Source organism: Lathamus discolor, chromosome 2 (genome assembly GCF_037157495.1).
Source record: "Lathamus discolor isolate bLatDis1 chromosome 2, bLatDis1.hap1, whole genome shotgun sequence".
Classification (NCBI taxonomy): domain Eukaryota; kingdom Metazoa; phylum Chordata; class Aves; order Psittaciformes; family Psittacidae; genus Lathamus; species Lathamus discolor.
The window spans coordinates 15,214,141-15,229,421 of record NC_088885.1 but is presented as its reverse complement, the minus strand read 5'-3'; the positions used below and the strand labels follow the sequence as shown (position 1 = coordinate 15,229,421).

Genomic DNA, 15,281 nt, shown 5'->3' with positions numbered 1-15,281 from the left:
GTCAGTCATCTTTGCTCCTACAGGCAGTGAGTCCAAATAAAATTAAGCACTATCAAATCCACCTACTGCCTCTAGACAGAGTTCAGTTACCCATATACTATTGTTGTGCATGACAAATGTCAAATGAGAGTCCCAAGACAGTTATTTGATCTTAGCAGCAAAAGTAGTCAGTGGCCCATATTCAGCAGCATAACACACAGAAAGAGTCTAAACTTAAGTACAAATGGATAAATATTTTCGTCCATTCTGAAGACAATATTGACAAACAGCAGGGAATTGTCAAACCCTTCCCTTAAAGGATTTTCACAAACAACTTGCAGATAAAGGACTGTCTGTCAGCTTTCCTAACTCTTCTTCAACTAAGTCCATCACTCCACAAACAGTTCTGATCAATTCAAATACCTGACACCTAAACAGTTATCTTTTGCGAGAAAGGAACTTCCATAAACAGTCATATGAACACGTGTCAGATCTCTCTTGATATAAAGTATCAGGAAAACTATATTAAGTTCAAGTCTTTAAAAAATACATAAATAAATCTGTAAAGAAGTTTTACCAGTCTTGCTCTTCAGTTATGAGGCTAAGAACAGGGGGATACAGGTTTTTCTGTATGACAGATAGCAAAGACTGACAAGAAGAGAAACACATAGTACAGCACAGATTTTCTAGTTCAGTAGAGCTGCAAGACTCTACCATAAATCTGAAGTGCGGAAATAACACTGCAACTGCATCTAGGACATTCTTGTTTTCCCTAAAAATTTCTGCTTGAGTCTACAGCACTAACAGCAAAGCCAATCCAGCACACAGTGTCTGAGGAAGATAAATAGATTACATCGAAGACACACACTCCAGTAAGAGCATCCCAAACAAACTTACAGACACAGCATTTCTGAGACCTTGTTCAAAGATGCCTCTGTAAAAGAACTATCTGATTTTAATCCCTTGAAGGTTTTTGTTGGATTACATTTTTGGGAGGGGAGCAAATACATATTTTGCTGAGTTGAATCACCCCCTGAGATGCAGAAATTCAAGATCATCTCACTGTCAGATTATCTCTCATGTGTTTTTTGTAGTCATCTGTTTTGCACATTTCCGAATTATACCAGCCAGCATAACACATGCATGTGCCTACATATCCCGACATCAGTGTTTACAGCATTTAGTCAAAACTTAACCCTTACCATACACACAAAAGCTGTTCATCTCTACAACACAGAAATAAGAGTAAAATTTTCTCTGGGGCCCAAAAGTCCTGAATGCCTGTTTAATAGCAAATTATTTAGAAATTTATTTAATAAAAGGCAAGTAGGCAACATATTATGGTAAAGTTACAAAAAATAGGTCCAGGAAAAGGAGTGACTCAAAAATGAAAAAATCTATGATGGCTTACAGCATGTTCAAGCTGATGGCCCAGGAACCACACCTGGCCTATCATTTCTGCTCACTGCTCCACTTGTCTTAATGTACATACCATGGCACTTCTACCTGGAAGACAAAGACAACATTATGCTTCTAACTCCTTTCCCTTCGGGGGGGGGGGGGGGGGGGGGGCCCAAAGGTGATTAGGTATAACTTGCCACTCATTGTGCTCCTTTTTCAGCCTACTGCCTTAAAAAATAGTTCATTAGACAGTAAGATGGAGAAATGGGATTTGCTAAAATATTACTGAAATATTTAAAATGTTCAGCTGCAAATAGGTAAGTAATCCCAGTGACTTCAAAGTTAATACAACTGTTAAAGTTCTTTGGGGGAATTAGGCCAGAGAAAAAGAGCAAAAAGGAAGGAAATGACCTACATGAATGAAAGACTCATTCTGAGGTTTGTATGTTCAGATCCCCTCCAAAGAGGCTGACAAAAGGTGTTTGCATATATTTCCTTAAGTACAAACTGTGAAATGTCACATAGTATAACTCTCGATTAACCCATTCAGTTCACAAAGGCTATTCATACTCACATAAACTCAAGTTTTTCCACTATCCTTCCATTCACTGCCTATTTCTGCTCAAGCAAAAAAAGTACTCCTCCTGTTTCCTAAGTACATCCAAATGCTTAAAAGAGTAGAGATCAAAACCAAAATGGTGGCTCAGCTGCATTAACAGGATACGTAGTTTGATTAAAAACAATCTGTGCTATAGACATTTAGAAATCCTTCTAACATGTTTAAATTATATTTTAAAACATAGCCAGGATCTAGAGTCCTGATGACTCCACTTCTTTTGCCTTTCTTTGTCATATTCGCTCAGTCAGAAGCTGCCAATGAACTCTAAAATTAAACTATGTCACAAAAGCTTTAGCAGGATTCTAATTTTGGTCACAGATAACCAAATGTAGTAATTCTAGGTAACATTAGCTGAGATTTATGATGCATTCAACATCTTCAGATGCACAAGAGTATTTTTGGGCATCACTTGAACAGACAATATTCAATGTGCAGCTGGTAAATTTTACTCTTCTTTTTTCTCCTATTTCTATACAAGAAATAGGCATGCTGAGCAATAATAAGAGTAAGTTTAGTTAAGCTTCACTTTCAAGACACCAGAATATAAAATTATGGCTGTTTTTGAGAAAGGAAGTTAGATATACCATCATCACTTCTCTGAGCTAGACATACCAATAGTTAGAGAAGACCTGTCTTCCTGGTGCAGCTTGGGTTAAGAAAAGCTGTTAATTTTTTTCTGGACTCTGCTGTTGCATTATTTCTAAACTGCAAATCAAGTTCTTGGTAATGAAACTGCTCTTACTTCTATACACTTCCCAACTTAACATCGAGCCCGAGAACTTCTACATTGCACTTATTTGAAATTAGGGGTTTGCCACTGACTATACTTCCTGTTCACTGCTTCTTTAACACCTCTTCAACTGACTGATGAAATGATCAAACACAAGAACCTTGACTTTTACTTGCAAGTGTGAAAAGACAACATATTGAAAAGCAAAGAAGAAAGAGCTCTTTACATTTTTTGGGTCCTTTTCATCACATTTCCAACAGGTAGCAAAATCCATTTCTGTAGTGCAGTACCTGTATTCTGTATGGCAATCACCACTTGGATTAGGCAGAGTGGAGTAATGACCAACCAAAGAACAATCTGTGGGTATCCTTGACAATCTGACATGCTTTCTAAACTACATATATGTTAATCATTAATGTGCTACAAACTTGCCATCAGTTCTATTACCAAACAAGAACTAGTACTGGCTCAATCTTCACAATAGGCTATCATGATACACATATGACAACTCAGTTATCAAGCATTTCAGAGAAAATCTGTGTCAATTATTTAAATAAACTAAAGAGTAATACAATCCAAGGATAAGAGAGTTTCCCACGTTTAATCAAACAGATCCCCGGTGCACAGTAGCAATTTATATATGAATACCAGCCCATGAAGAAATTTAGACTAGTTTTGAAATGAAAGCATCCTGAATATCAAAAGCATACAATACAAATTACATAAACAACCCACAAACCTCATTTGATTCAAAAAGTCCTCAAGCTAAACATTAGCTGGATTCTGGGAGATTGCCTGGGGAAAATACCATGTACATTTGCTTTGGTTTTATACTTCCCTAGACAGCTTATGGATGCTGGGGTTTTTGTATGCAGACAAGCATGCTGGGTTTTTTTAAGATATACGTGTGTGTATATATATATATATATATACACACATACAGTACTATGCTTTCTTAAGAAAGTCCTCTTTTCATGTATGTATGCATAGATGTATACAGTCACATGCACACATCCAAACATTTTTTAAAGAGCATTTAATGAGCTGACAGCTCCACCCTAATGCTTGAGAACCCCATTCAGTTTCAGGTAACATCTCAACAAAGAGCAAGACCACAGTGAACAGGAGAAAGGTCCTGATGCAGAGTCTTTCTTCAGAGAAGTGAAGAGTAAAATCTTCCTTTTACATGCAGCCGTACCCAGAGCTACCTGTGCCTGGTATTTTAGATCATCCTCTTGCATTCATACTGGTTCCCTAATGACTTGCAGAGAAGCAGAGAAAGCAAAACAGTGGCAAATATGTTACATTTTTTCTCTACCAGGGGATGGATTTCCTGCAGACCTTCAGATGGATGTCTTTAGCATTATCAGTCATTCTGCTGTCTTAGTTTTCAATCCTCTCTACAAAAAGACTGGATCTCTTTGGAAGCTGTTAATGTGCAGGGTGAGGGCCATTACGTAAGACATTATTTTAGTCATGAGCAACACATTAAATTTTGGGTTCTGCTACTTCTGCAGATTAGCACAATGAAATTGTTCACTAGTTTTTGGTTAATGATGTCTAGGTGTTTAGGAACCATGATATGCTGATTTATCGCTTTCTACCTGAATTTAAGACCATCTAGACACTAAATTTCCTAGTCACAGCTCCTTCCCAAGAGACATGCATGTCTTCCATCTTCCTGAAAATCTGCTCAAAGATAAAGTTAATAGAAGATATTCTGAATGGTCCTGAGAGATTCTGAATGGTTTCAGAAGTTGCACTGCATGTTGGAAAAAGGAGCTGGATGGACTTTTTCAGTCTGACCCAATGGCAGTTCTTATTATTTGAAAACTTACTGTATTAAAGAGCACCCAAATGCTTTCAGGTTTGGAATGGACTCAAGTGCTACACAGCTAGGCTGTAGGGCTTCACTGACAATGCAACTAACAAGTTTTACCCAATAATGCTGCATTTAAGAAACAAATCTTGCATTAGTATGCAACACTCCAGCACTGTGATATCAAATGCCAACTACAGAAATAAAATTAACTGCCTCTAAAGATATCCTGACTAGTCCTGCATTCAACACTAACAGGAAGTCATGTCCCGAGACCTCAAAATGCCAAGGACTTCCTTCTGTCTATTTCAAAACAGTGCTATATTCCCAAACAATGAGGTTCACTTACAAATACATCTTTGTATATTTCTCTGATCTAATGTTTAAGTGCATAGCTAGTTCTTACAGAATGTAAAATCCAAATAGGAACAGGCCATTTATATAAACGCATTTGCATTTCGTAATTAGTGTCCCACTGTGGGTCACAATCATCTATCCAGAGAATTGCCCTTCCTGCTAAGTCCATGAATTAAAATGGGAAAAACATTTTCTTGACTATAGTATCTCCCCCAAGACTAACTCTGCTCCTGTGTTGATTTCATCCTGACTAGCAGTCCCAAGAATTTTGCAAGAGGCAAAATGTAGGAACTTGTTTTATTTATGCAAGTTACTGACAAACTACTTGAAAGGTTTGTAAACCCAGAACTTTGGAAATACAGATTTAACAAAAGCATTGCTCTAGCTAGACTTACTTAAATGTTATAACTGAAAGATTTAGTGTGCTTAGTTTCTGCTTATTAAATAAATATTTCCAGTATTTCCGAGTAAGAAACTCTACAACTGAGACTAAGAGTATACAAAATAAGCTCCAGGAGTAGAGCAGATATGTACCTGGAGAAAATAAAGTTACAGGTAAAAAAAGAAAGCAAAGTTAACCTTTAAAGTGCAAGTATTCTTAGCTATCCCTGTCAAGTAATACGGAAGAACAAAAAGCATTAAAAAGTTACCTGAATTTTTAAGTAATCACAGAAAAATAAAACTCAATGTATTAATTCACCCTGTAGGAAACAAACAGAATAATCTAATTCAAACTAATCTATAGCTGTCCAGAGAGATTCCCTTCTGGAAGTACAGTAATTATATTTGTTAAGTAAAATCACTTATGCCTGGGGCGGGGAGCCCCAAGAGATAGTTGTCTTTTTTTTTCTTTCTTTTTTTTTCTTTTTTTTTTAAATGTGTAAAAGCTTCATAGTGGCATTCGTACTGAGAAAATTATTTTGTGTACAAAAGCACACAGTCTGTGTAATGGTCTTTTTCAGTGGTGGCAAACAGTTATGTGTAACTGGTAAGACTGTGGAAGATCAGCCATCAAGTATGAACGCACATATAGTTTCACTTTTCCATATAATGCCTATACATTTTTAGCTAAGTAGAACAGTGTTTTGGAACTTCTTGCAAAAGCATTTATTGCCTAATTTGTAGCTGGGCTAGTTCTTATAACTCCAAAGACAATATTCCTACTGATTTCACTGAAAGTTTCTCTATAGTTTTTTGCCAGTAGCTTACAAATGGGATTACTTTCAAAAATAAATCACTATATTCTTGTGAGCCCTAACTTATTTAACAGTACACATAAAGTGTTTTAATTGAATCTCCAGTTAATAAGCAAGACCTAAAGCACCATTCTGACAGTCTCACTGCAATATCAAACTGTCTTAAAACAGTTTTGGTGGCTTTGTGGACAAATAAGATACGTAGTCAAATAAGACCTAACCTTACATCTTGTCTTCAAAAAAAATTTTTACTCGGAGCCAGAAGCTCAAGTTTCAAACAGTTAAATAGAAACAAAGTGAATCAATACCAGAAGCTTGGAATCAGGTGTGAAGCATTCAATTCTCTTGGAAATTTCAAATTACTTATGATAGTACATGTTGAGACCTTCCATTTTGTTAGGAGTTCAGCTGCTGAACAGTCTGCCCTTCTCTTCCATTTCCTATTCATCAGCACCAATGAAGCACTTCCTTCTGAAGACCCCTGTTCAACAGTTTCACTGTTGCTGCTTACAGCCTTCCTGCACTGTAATAGCATGGAATCTGACTTAAGACTGAGAACTGTATGGCAAGAACTATGCATTTCATTCTGCTGCTGTGTAGTCGGTCTGCTCTTTGCAGAGCTGTTTGCCAAGATTTGGCAGTTTAATGTGCACCCTTCAATTCATAGCTAATAAATTCTGTTCAGCAGTAAACCTGCATGCTTCCCGGTGACAGCACAAAAAAATCCCAGCAAATAGCCTGCAGTGACTTCTCCAAGCAGTAGGCTACTGGATGGGAGATTGTCCAAGATTTCTAGATGTATCAATTTTTGGCTATAGTGGATTTTTTTTAATATATTTATCTACTTGTTAAGTAGCACCGGCTTATTTATCACAGTACTCAGCTAAGCAAGCAGGCTCCCATTCGAAAATAGCTGGCTCCTGTCACTCAACCGGAGCAGTTAACGGCGTCTCCCGGAGCGCTTCCCCGACATAGGTGTCTCAGTGATACCACGAGAGGGAGCGTTCGAGCTACGTTTCGATTGAGAAACAGGAGGAGCTCTGCTGCACGCTTTCTTACTTGACACTCAGAACTTCGAAATGATAAAAAAAAAAAACCAGCTTTCTACACCTTTTAACAGTACCCAAGGCGTCTTAACCTTCTCGCCAATGCATACATCCATTTACTCTCCATCCCGATAGCAAGAATTCTAACAATGTCTTGATCCCTAGGACCTAGATCTTGAGAGCCAGAAGTGGTTATGGGACAACACACACACGGATGGATGGATTCTTTTCCTACCTAATTACGTGTTAAGAGACAATTCAATTGCTAGCTCTTCAGTGCTCTGCTACCCCTTTTCTAACGTTTCTTTTAGTGTGCTTATTACCTGTCCTCAGAACTGCCCAAACAGCAATGGCAACACGAAATGGACATGATCCCTGTGGGCAGCTGCCCAAGAATGAGGATGCTCAACCACTAGTCAAGCAATTCAAGCACAGCCATTACACGACCAGCTAATGTTACAGAAGTGTTAACACCCAGTAACACTGATTTACCATCTTATCTTGCTTCCCAAAGAACAGTGACTCAAAGGTAGTTTGTCCATTTTATCACTCTTGAGCCAAGATACCTATGAGATTATCACAGAGCTAATGAGGGACAACTCCTCTCACACAGGTTCATGCCAAGGTTAAATTTTATCTCTGCAGCAAGTGGGCCACCCCAGAAAAAGCTATGAAAGGATGAAACAAAAATCAGAGAGCCAGCCCAAATATTATTAGCGTTTTGCTTTACTTGAACAGTACTTTAAATATCACACACAACAATGTACAAAAGGAGCTTGTCATCAGATAGAAAATCACATATGACAAATGCAAATGACACCACACAACATATTTCTGGAAGTTGCTCAAATATTACATAGATTAAATCTGTAAAGCTTCAGTGATCAGAATTGACAAAATCAAGCACTGATCATCCCATTCTGCTATTGCTTACCAAATCTAGTGTAAGCAGCAAAACTGTACTAGTTCTGGGAAGAACGACTGAGTATCTGTATGTTTTGCATCCACGTGACTGCCTTACAGTCATACACTCTATAAACATTAAGTATCACTTAACAATTTCACCCTACCCACATGTTCTTTACCAATGAATGCACAAACTGAACTTTCAGTTTTTAATTACTCTCTTGCACATCTACTGACCCCAAAAATGCAAGTGAAGCTGTAAGTAGTATGACTATTGTAAATTGCGTATCATTCAAGCAATTTCTGTCCAGCAACACTGTGCTTTGCTACAGCACAATTGTTCACAGTATAGAAAGCCAGAATTGCTTGGAAAGGCAGAATAAACTTTTCACTAATTTTATTCACTAGACTGCAGTTTGCCTTCCCAGTTTCGGAACTTCTGCTGTATAAGCAGTTTTATTTTGCCAAGAAGACTTCTCTAAACTCCAGCAGTGGGTCAGGAAAGGCATGGGGTGGAATTTTAATAAGAAGATATGTAAAGGCTGACTTACCAATTGGCCCACTGACTTGTTAAAAAAATAAATGTCATATAAAAAGTTGTTAAGATGTTTTACATACAAAACTTCTCACATGATAGTTGTATGCATGTCTCCAAACATAGCATTGGTAACAAATGGAAGAATCACGTAATTTTTTTTTTTATGTATCAAGGAAATGCAATAACACAAGTCAGAATGGCTCATATATTTTCCTTTCATTCCCCTACAGATTTACTTGAGTGATCCCCTACATTGTTATTAGTCTTAAGAAAAAGCTTTACTCTACCTTTTTACCGTCAATTTACCTTATCTATTTACCCTTATCTACTTTCCTCCATCCTGTATTTACATATTTAAAATTTTATCACTTTAAATTTTCATTAATACACATTTGACCAGTGGGTGGAGATAAGGCTTTAAATACAAAGCTAAAACCAAATTATTTGTATAGCTGCTGTTACTACAGAAATACTATTTGAATGCAATCATTACCTCAGCAAAGAGGCTTAAATGAGCTATCCTAACATAAAAATATAAAACCATTTTTCTTACTTCCTAATTCTCATTTACTTGAATTGTGTCTTGACAAAATATTTGGAATCAAAAAGTAAAGGCTTAATCTTATTTAAACTCAACAGTTGTGTCTCCACCTACTGGAAAACTGTATTTAACTGAAACAGTAATCTGATCCTTTGAGGTTTGGGTAAGCAAGAGCTGCAAGAGCCATGTTTCTGTGCAAGATGCAAAGAATTTGATTTCCCCTTCCTCCAAACTCCCTAAAATATTTTTTGCAGAAACCATCAATGTTCCCCATAATCAGCACGGATTTCACAGGGTTTCTACTCTCAAACAGTTGCTTATCAGAACGCAAAACTAGGCAATACTCTTAAAATAACATGTCCAAGTAATTTCTTAAATAACAGTTGTTGCCAGTAAGTCTGAAATGTCATCTAATTTCAATGCTGCTAATTTTCCTCCACGCTTTCATGAGATCTGGATATTAACATTATAATAAATTCTTTGAATAACTGAAGTGTAAACCCAACAAAATGATTGCTAATATGAAGCATTCTTAATATGCAACACTTTTTTTTTATGCCAGAAACCTTGAAAATAATTAAACACGGGGTTAGAGAACCTCTCGCGTTTGTTTTTTTTTTTTTTTTTTTAATTATTTAATACAGGTTATGAAAATCCTTAGCATCATTTTATAGACCAATTACACAAAATAGGATTGTAAATGTTTTGATACAGAAAACCAGTTCTCCTAACCTCTCTTTTTCTCTTTTGTCTTCATTACTCTAATAAGAATGACATCAGCCATAACTAAGTAATTCAGGCTTGCTTTATTCTGGAAAAAAGTAATTTTTAAGCCACAGGATAGCACATTAACATCACGATGCTTTGTTTGTCCCACTGCAAAAGACAACAGGTTTTGCTGTAGTATGACCTGAGATCCAACTGCAGATGGTTATTATGAACAAGTAATCAGACAGAATAATATTTCAGATCAGTTTTAAGCTCTGAAACTAGATCATCTACTAGATAATCTATCCTGTGATTAAAAAATCACTTTGGCGCTTTCTTATGAATGAAGCCAAACCATCACATTCCTCTAACAGTATCTGTGACCAGCACATCTGTATTATTTCAGCCTGCCCCTCAAGTATCAGCCTGAACTAAACTCACTTTTCTCTAAGATTCTTTATGAGCTTCTTCTACTGCGAAGGACAGAAAAACCACTATCCTTCTCACACACGCATTCTTACCCCTGCCACATTCTACTTCATATTTCCACACAAATAACTCCAATAGTGTCTGCACCACTCCAGTTGCAGTATGTTTCTGAAAAGTCAAGCTTTTTACCAAATGCAAGGCCAAACCCATTCCAGTTTGCCTCAGCACTGAATACACAGAACAGTTACTGTACACGTTCTACTGGTACAGGAACTTACTTGGCTTGTTAAGAAGAGTTTCTCCCTACACCTCAACTCCTCTATTGGCTCTATTTTTTCAAAAGAACAAATATGAGCATCTCATTCAAGGCCAGCCCCTCAGAAAAGACAGCAAGAAACAAAAAACAGCAAAAAAATCAAGCTCAGATGTATGTAGTGTTGAGAACCCAATCTGTCCATCCTACAGTACTCCTTCTGCAGCAAATATTCTTTCCTCATCTAGTAGTATGGTCACTCAGTCCATTCCCTCAAACCAGGATGAGTCAATTTTCATCCATTTTTACCTTAACCACAGAACACAACAGGACATTTTATTTAAACCTGTGTGAGTTTTTTACCTTTCCAAATCTCAGGATAGTATAATTCATTCTACATCTGGATGGAGACTGCAACACCTAAAGTACTACCACAACCATTACCACAATCCCAAATGCATACCTGTTTCTTAAGTAAAAAGAGATTCCTCACCCTTTACTACAGCTTCTGAAAAGATTCGCTCATCTGCAGATCCTGCATGGAGGATCAAAGGGCACCCACCAGCGCCTGGGACAGTCACATCATGTCAGAACTTCAAATCACTTCTGACTATAGCAGAAAGCATGGTTTCAAAGCAGGATGCTAAACTTTTATAGAACTGCATTCAAAATATAAGTCATTTCTACAAATAAATACATGTAGAAAACCAGAATGATTCAGGGACTGAGTCACTATACAAAGGGACTTGTGCTAAAGAATCTTCTGCCTGTCATTATGGTACTATAAAGTTGTCCCAGATAACTGACCTTTGCTTCTTCATGTACAAATACCCAGCCCAAGGACCCAGTATCAGGCTGGAGGTTGATTCTGACTGAAGCAGCAGTGTGTCTGGGGGCAATACCCAGAGCACATCCATAGCAGCTCAAACTGAAGCCTGCTAAATTATTTGGTAGATTACTTGGTCTTCCTGCTTTTACAGATTAAACTAAAAATGCCAAAAGTAGTAAACTACATTGCCTAGATTTCTGTTCCTTCCTACCTTCTTGAGGCTTGCAGGCACAGCACTTCAGAAAAAAAGGATCAGATTAAGATTTTATGCCTCAAATGAGAAACATCCTAAAAGTCACGGGTCTTCCAGACACTCATCCTCTCTATTAGCCTTCATTAAGACTCCTTCAGATTAGCCAGACATGTTTTCATTACTTCCTTTCCTATTTAAAAAAACCCACCAAACATATGTGATTAAGCCATGATTTAAGTTAATAGCTTCCATTATTTGTTTAAAGAGAAGAAAAAAAAAAAGCAATGAGAGGTAGTTCAAGAAAGGTCCAATTGCACATATGTTGCAACAGCTTTTCAATCATTTTAGAGACTTTTAGTATGCACAGTTAGCCTACTAATATAGCAGCAGAACAGACACCACTCCACATAGCTGGTACAGTATATTTGTCAATAATTTCCATATTAAGTAGGTCTTGACAAGACAGGCTGAAACAGCAGTGATCCATAGCATCCAAAACAAATGCAGGCACCCAGAATTCAAAGAAGCTGAATATATATACTTTTGGTGAGATGCTGAAGGCTCCATAAAAAACACCACCAAAAAAAAACAAAACAAAACAAAACAAAACCCACCAAACTACGAAGAGAGTACTGAAAAAGAGGAAATAAAAAAACTTACAATGGTACCAGCATTATGACACCATGCCTCAGTACTGCAGATTTTTCACAGCAATACGGAACTCAGGTAATCTGTATACTGCAATACTTCAAGAACAAAATATGGAGAGCAAGATCTTCAATTCCAAACATTTCAAGGGGGGGAAAGGAAATGAAAGATTGCTCTGAAGAGTCCTTTAAAAATCACATCAAAATGAGCTCAAACAAGACTCCCATTATCAGTGTTTTATTTAAATGAGAATTTTCTCTATAGCATTTTCGAGAAGAATTTTGTGACAGATGTTGCATGGTCCAATCACATGTTGAAGTGTTAAAAGCCAACCACCTCAGCAGAAATAAAAGGAAACATTATGATGCTAGTGTCAACTCAACCAGTTTAACAGACACTATGTGTTCAGAAGCAGCATGCTAAGATTTCAAAGCCTCCTCTAGTCCGACATCTATTTATAGCTGCCCAGCCTCTCTACAATTTCTCACAGCCTCTCCTCCTCCCAAAGCCAAGTCGGGGAAGTTTAATAGATATCATCCTGGGCCTTGTGCCGCAAGATGGTTAGAGGATCTGCAACTCTCCTCGTGCAATCCCATGTGCAGTAAGACCAGGAGAAATGGCAAAAGCATGGTTTAACATACACAGGAGCATAATACATGGGATAAACCCTATCTCTCTGCTTCAGGAACAAACTCATTTTTCCCCTGCCAGTGTGCTGGTGGTAATGAACCACATCAGCATCACAGACTAAGCAAATGACACCTGCCTCCTCCCTCCTCACCACAGAGCAACAGCCTAAAACAACTGCCTTGAAAGCCAAGACAGAAGCTATCCAAATCAGCTTTGACCCCTCAACAGCAGCAATGTCATCCAGGCACCTTCCCACTTACATTATAATGCTACTACTGTACATTAAACCTTTCCAAAGAAACTAGGAGGCTGCTGGCTTCTTTTCAGTGCAATTTTTGGTTAACGTGTGGTATCTACCACCCAGCCGTACATATATGCATGTCTTTCTATAAGCACTGATCAAGACGGGCTCTGTTTCACCAGCATCTCCAGCAGCAGCTCTAACATTGCAGAAAGGGTGCAGGTATTTTCATGCATACGGAGCACCACGCCACAGGCTGAACTCTGCCACAAGCTTTGTACATCCTTGGTGCCTCTCCTACCACCTACACCCGCTTGCCTGTAGTACTAGCACAGAGACCACGGAGATGACAGCACTACTGGAAACTCCTGCCCACGGGATTTCAACCACATTTTCTCCCCTTTCCCCAGTCAGAGGGAGACGGAAGGGGAGGGATGACTTCCTCGGGAGGAAAATAAGCAAGGAGAGGCCGGGGCAGAGATCAAGAGAGGAGGAATTACCCCAAGGGGAGAGCAGATAATCCCCGAGAGGCGAGGCTGCAGAGGGGCATAACAGGAGAGGGAGCGACAGGGACAGCGAAGCGGGGGGATAATCCATGAGAAAAGGGGGGAGATAATCCCCTTGGAGGAGGGGGGAGGCGGAGGATCCCGGAGAGGGAGGGGCGGGAAACCTGATAATCTCCAGGAGGAGAGAAAATACCGGGAAGGGGGTGGGGGAAGGAGGGTGGGCGGGCAGATAATCCGGAGCGGCAGATGAGGAGCTAGTCTCCCGGGGACGCATCCGGAGGCGGGAGGAGGAGGGTTAATCCTCACTCTGGGGGCAAGAAAAAAACCCCTCTTCCCCGACTCCGGCGCTGCCATGTTCGCTTCCCTGCAGGCCCGCCCGGCACCGGTACCTGCAGCCCGCCGGGCAGGAGGGCGGCTCTTTCCCCCTCACGCCACACGCACGAGGGGCGCCTCAGCTCCAGCTGCCGGGGCAGCGCGCCCCGCTCCTGCGCCGGGGCAGGGGACGGCTGCGGGACCCAGCCTCCCACCTCCATTTCCCCGCCGGCTGGAGGGGAAGAAGAAGCGGGAGAGAGAAGCGGGCGGGCGAACCCTCCCCCCGGCACACACGACCAACTCACCGGCTGGCAGCGGCTCCCGCAGCCCGCCCGTCCGTGCCCTCCTCAGCGGCCGCCGCTCAGCCCCATCTACGCGCCCGGGCGCGCGAGCCGCCGGTTGGCGGAAGGGAGAAGCGCGAGCCACAAGCAACCGCCGGCTCCGCGCCCGCCGGTCTGCGCGCGCCTCCGGCGTGGCTATAGCACGCGCTCCCGCTCCTCCTCCCTCCTCCTCCTCCTCCTCCTCCCGGCGCGCGCTCCCGCGCGGGCGGGCGAATGCGCGCGAGCACCGCCTCCCGGAGCAAGCGGCGGGGCGCCTGAGGGGGCGCGCGCGTCCCCAGCCCGTCCACCCCGTCCCAGTTCACCCCGTCCCAGTTCACCCCGCCCCGCGCTCCGCACCGCACCGCACCGCGCCTCACCTCACCCCGCCTCCGCCTGACCGGCGGCGGGCCCCGCCTCCTGGCGGCGTGTGTGCGGAGCCAGGGTGTGTCTGTGAGGGACTGCGCGCGTGTGTGGCCGTGTCTGTGAGTGAGCCGGCGCCGGCGGTGCTGCGGTGCCCGGCGGGGAGCCGCGGAGCGTGAGCTGGGCGCCCGTTCGTTCGCGTGGGATGCGTGTATGCGAGGGGATGGATGGATGGATGGATGGAGAGCGCTGTGGTGTGAGAGGGCGAGCGTGTGGTAGCGGGAGAGTGTCCCCATGCTGCGGGCCGGACGCGATCCCTCACTGCGTTCAGTGTCCGCGCGGGTTTGGGCGCTCCTCGGTCCGAGCCGTTTCACTCGGCACTGCGTGATCAGGCACCAAAGCGTGAGGAACGCTGGCAGAGGATAAGTCAAATATTTCAAAGGGGAAGGGGGGTGGAAAATTTCCCCTGGTACTAATAACACACGAGACCACTCAGGTGGAAACATCAAAAAAACTGATTTTCCTGCACTTGTGGTTGCTGTTTAAACATGCCATTTGTTTTGAGCGGTGACAATAAACTCGCTTTCTGTGTTTGCTTCTGGTTCATTTTGTGGAGACCATCACCTTTGGATACTGTTGGACTTACTGAAATTTAAGTTGCAAACAGCAAGTCAGCCATGCCTGCACAATTCTCACTAAAGCTGGATTAAAATCTGCCCT

At 41.1% G+C, this 15,281-nt stretch overlaps 1 protein-coding gene across 5 annotated transcripts in view; it reads right to left on the bottom strand.

Annotated features, from left to right (window-relative positions):
- The window catches only part of PALS2 (protein associated with LIN7 2, MAGUK p55 family member), a 65,448-nt gene extending 50,797 nt beyond the window's left edge, over nt 1-14,651 (bottom strand). For 3 of the 5 annotated variants that reach the window (XM_065665881.1, XM_065665880.1, XM_065665887.1), the window contains exon 1: nt 14,187-14,378. The gene's annotated coding sequence lies outside the window, so the exon portion shown is untranslated. Of the gene's footprint in view, nt 1-13,958; nt 14,012-14,186; nt 14,379-14,578 lie in introns of those variants that run through there. The other 2 variants (XM_065665883.1, XM_065665882.1) reach the window with 2 other exon arrangements.
- Between the last annotated feature and the right edge of the window lie 630 nt (nt 14,652-15,281).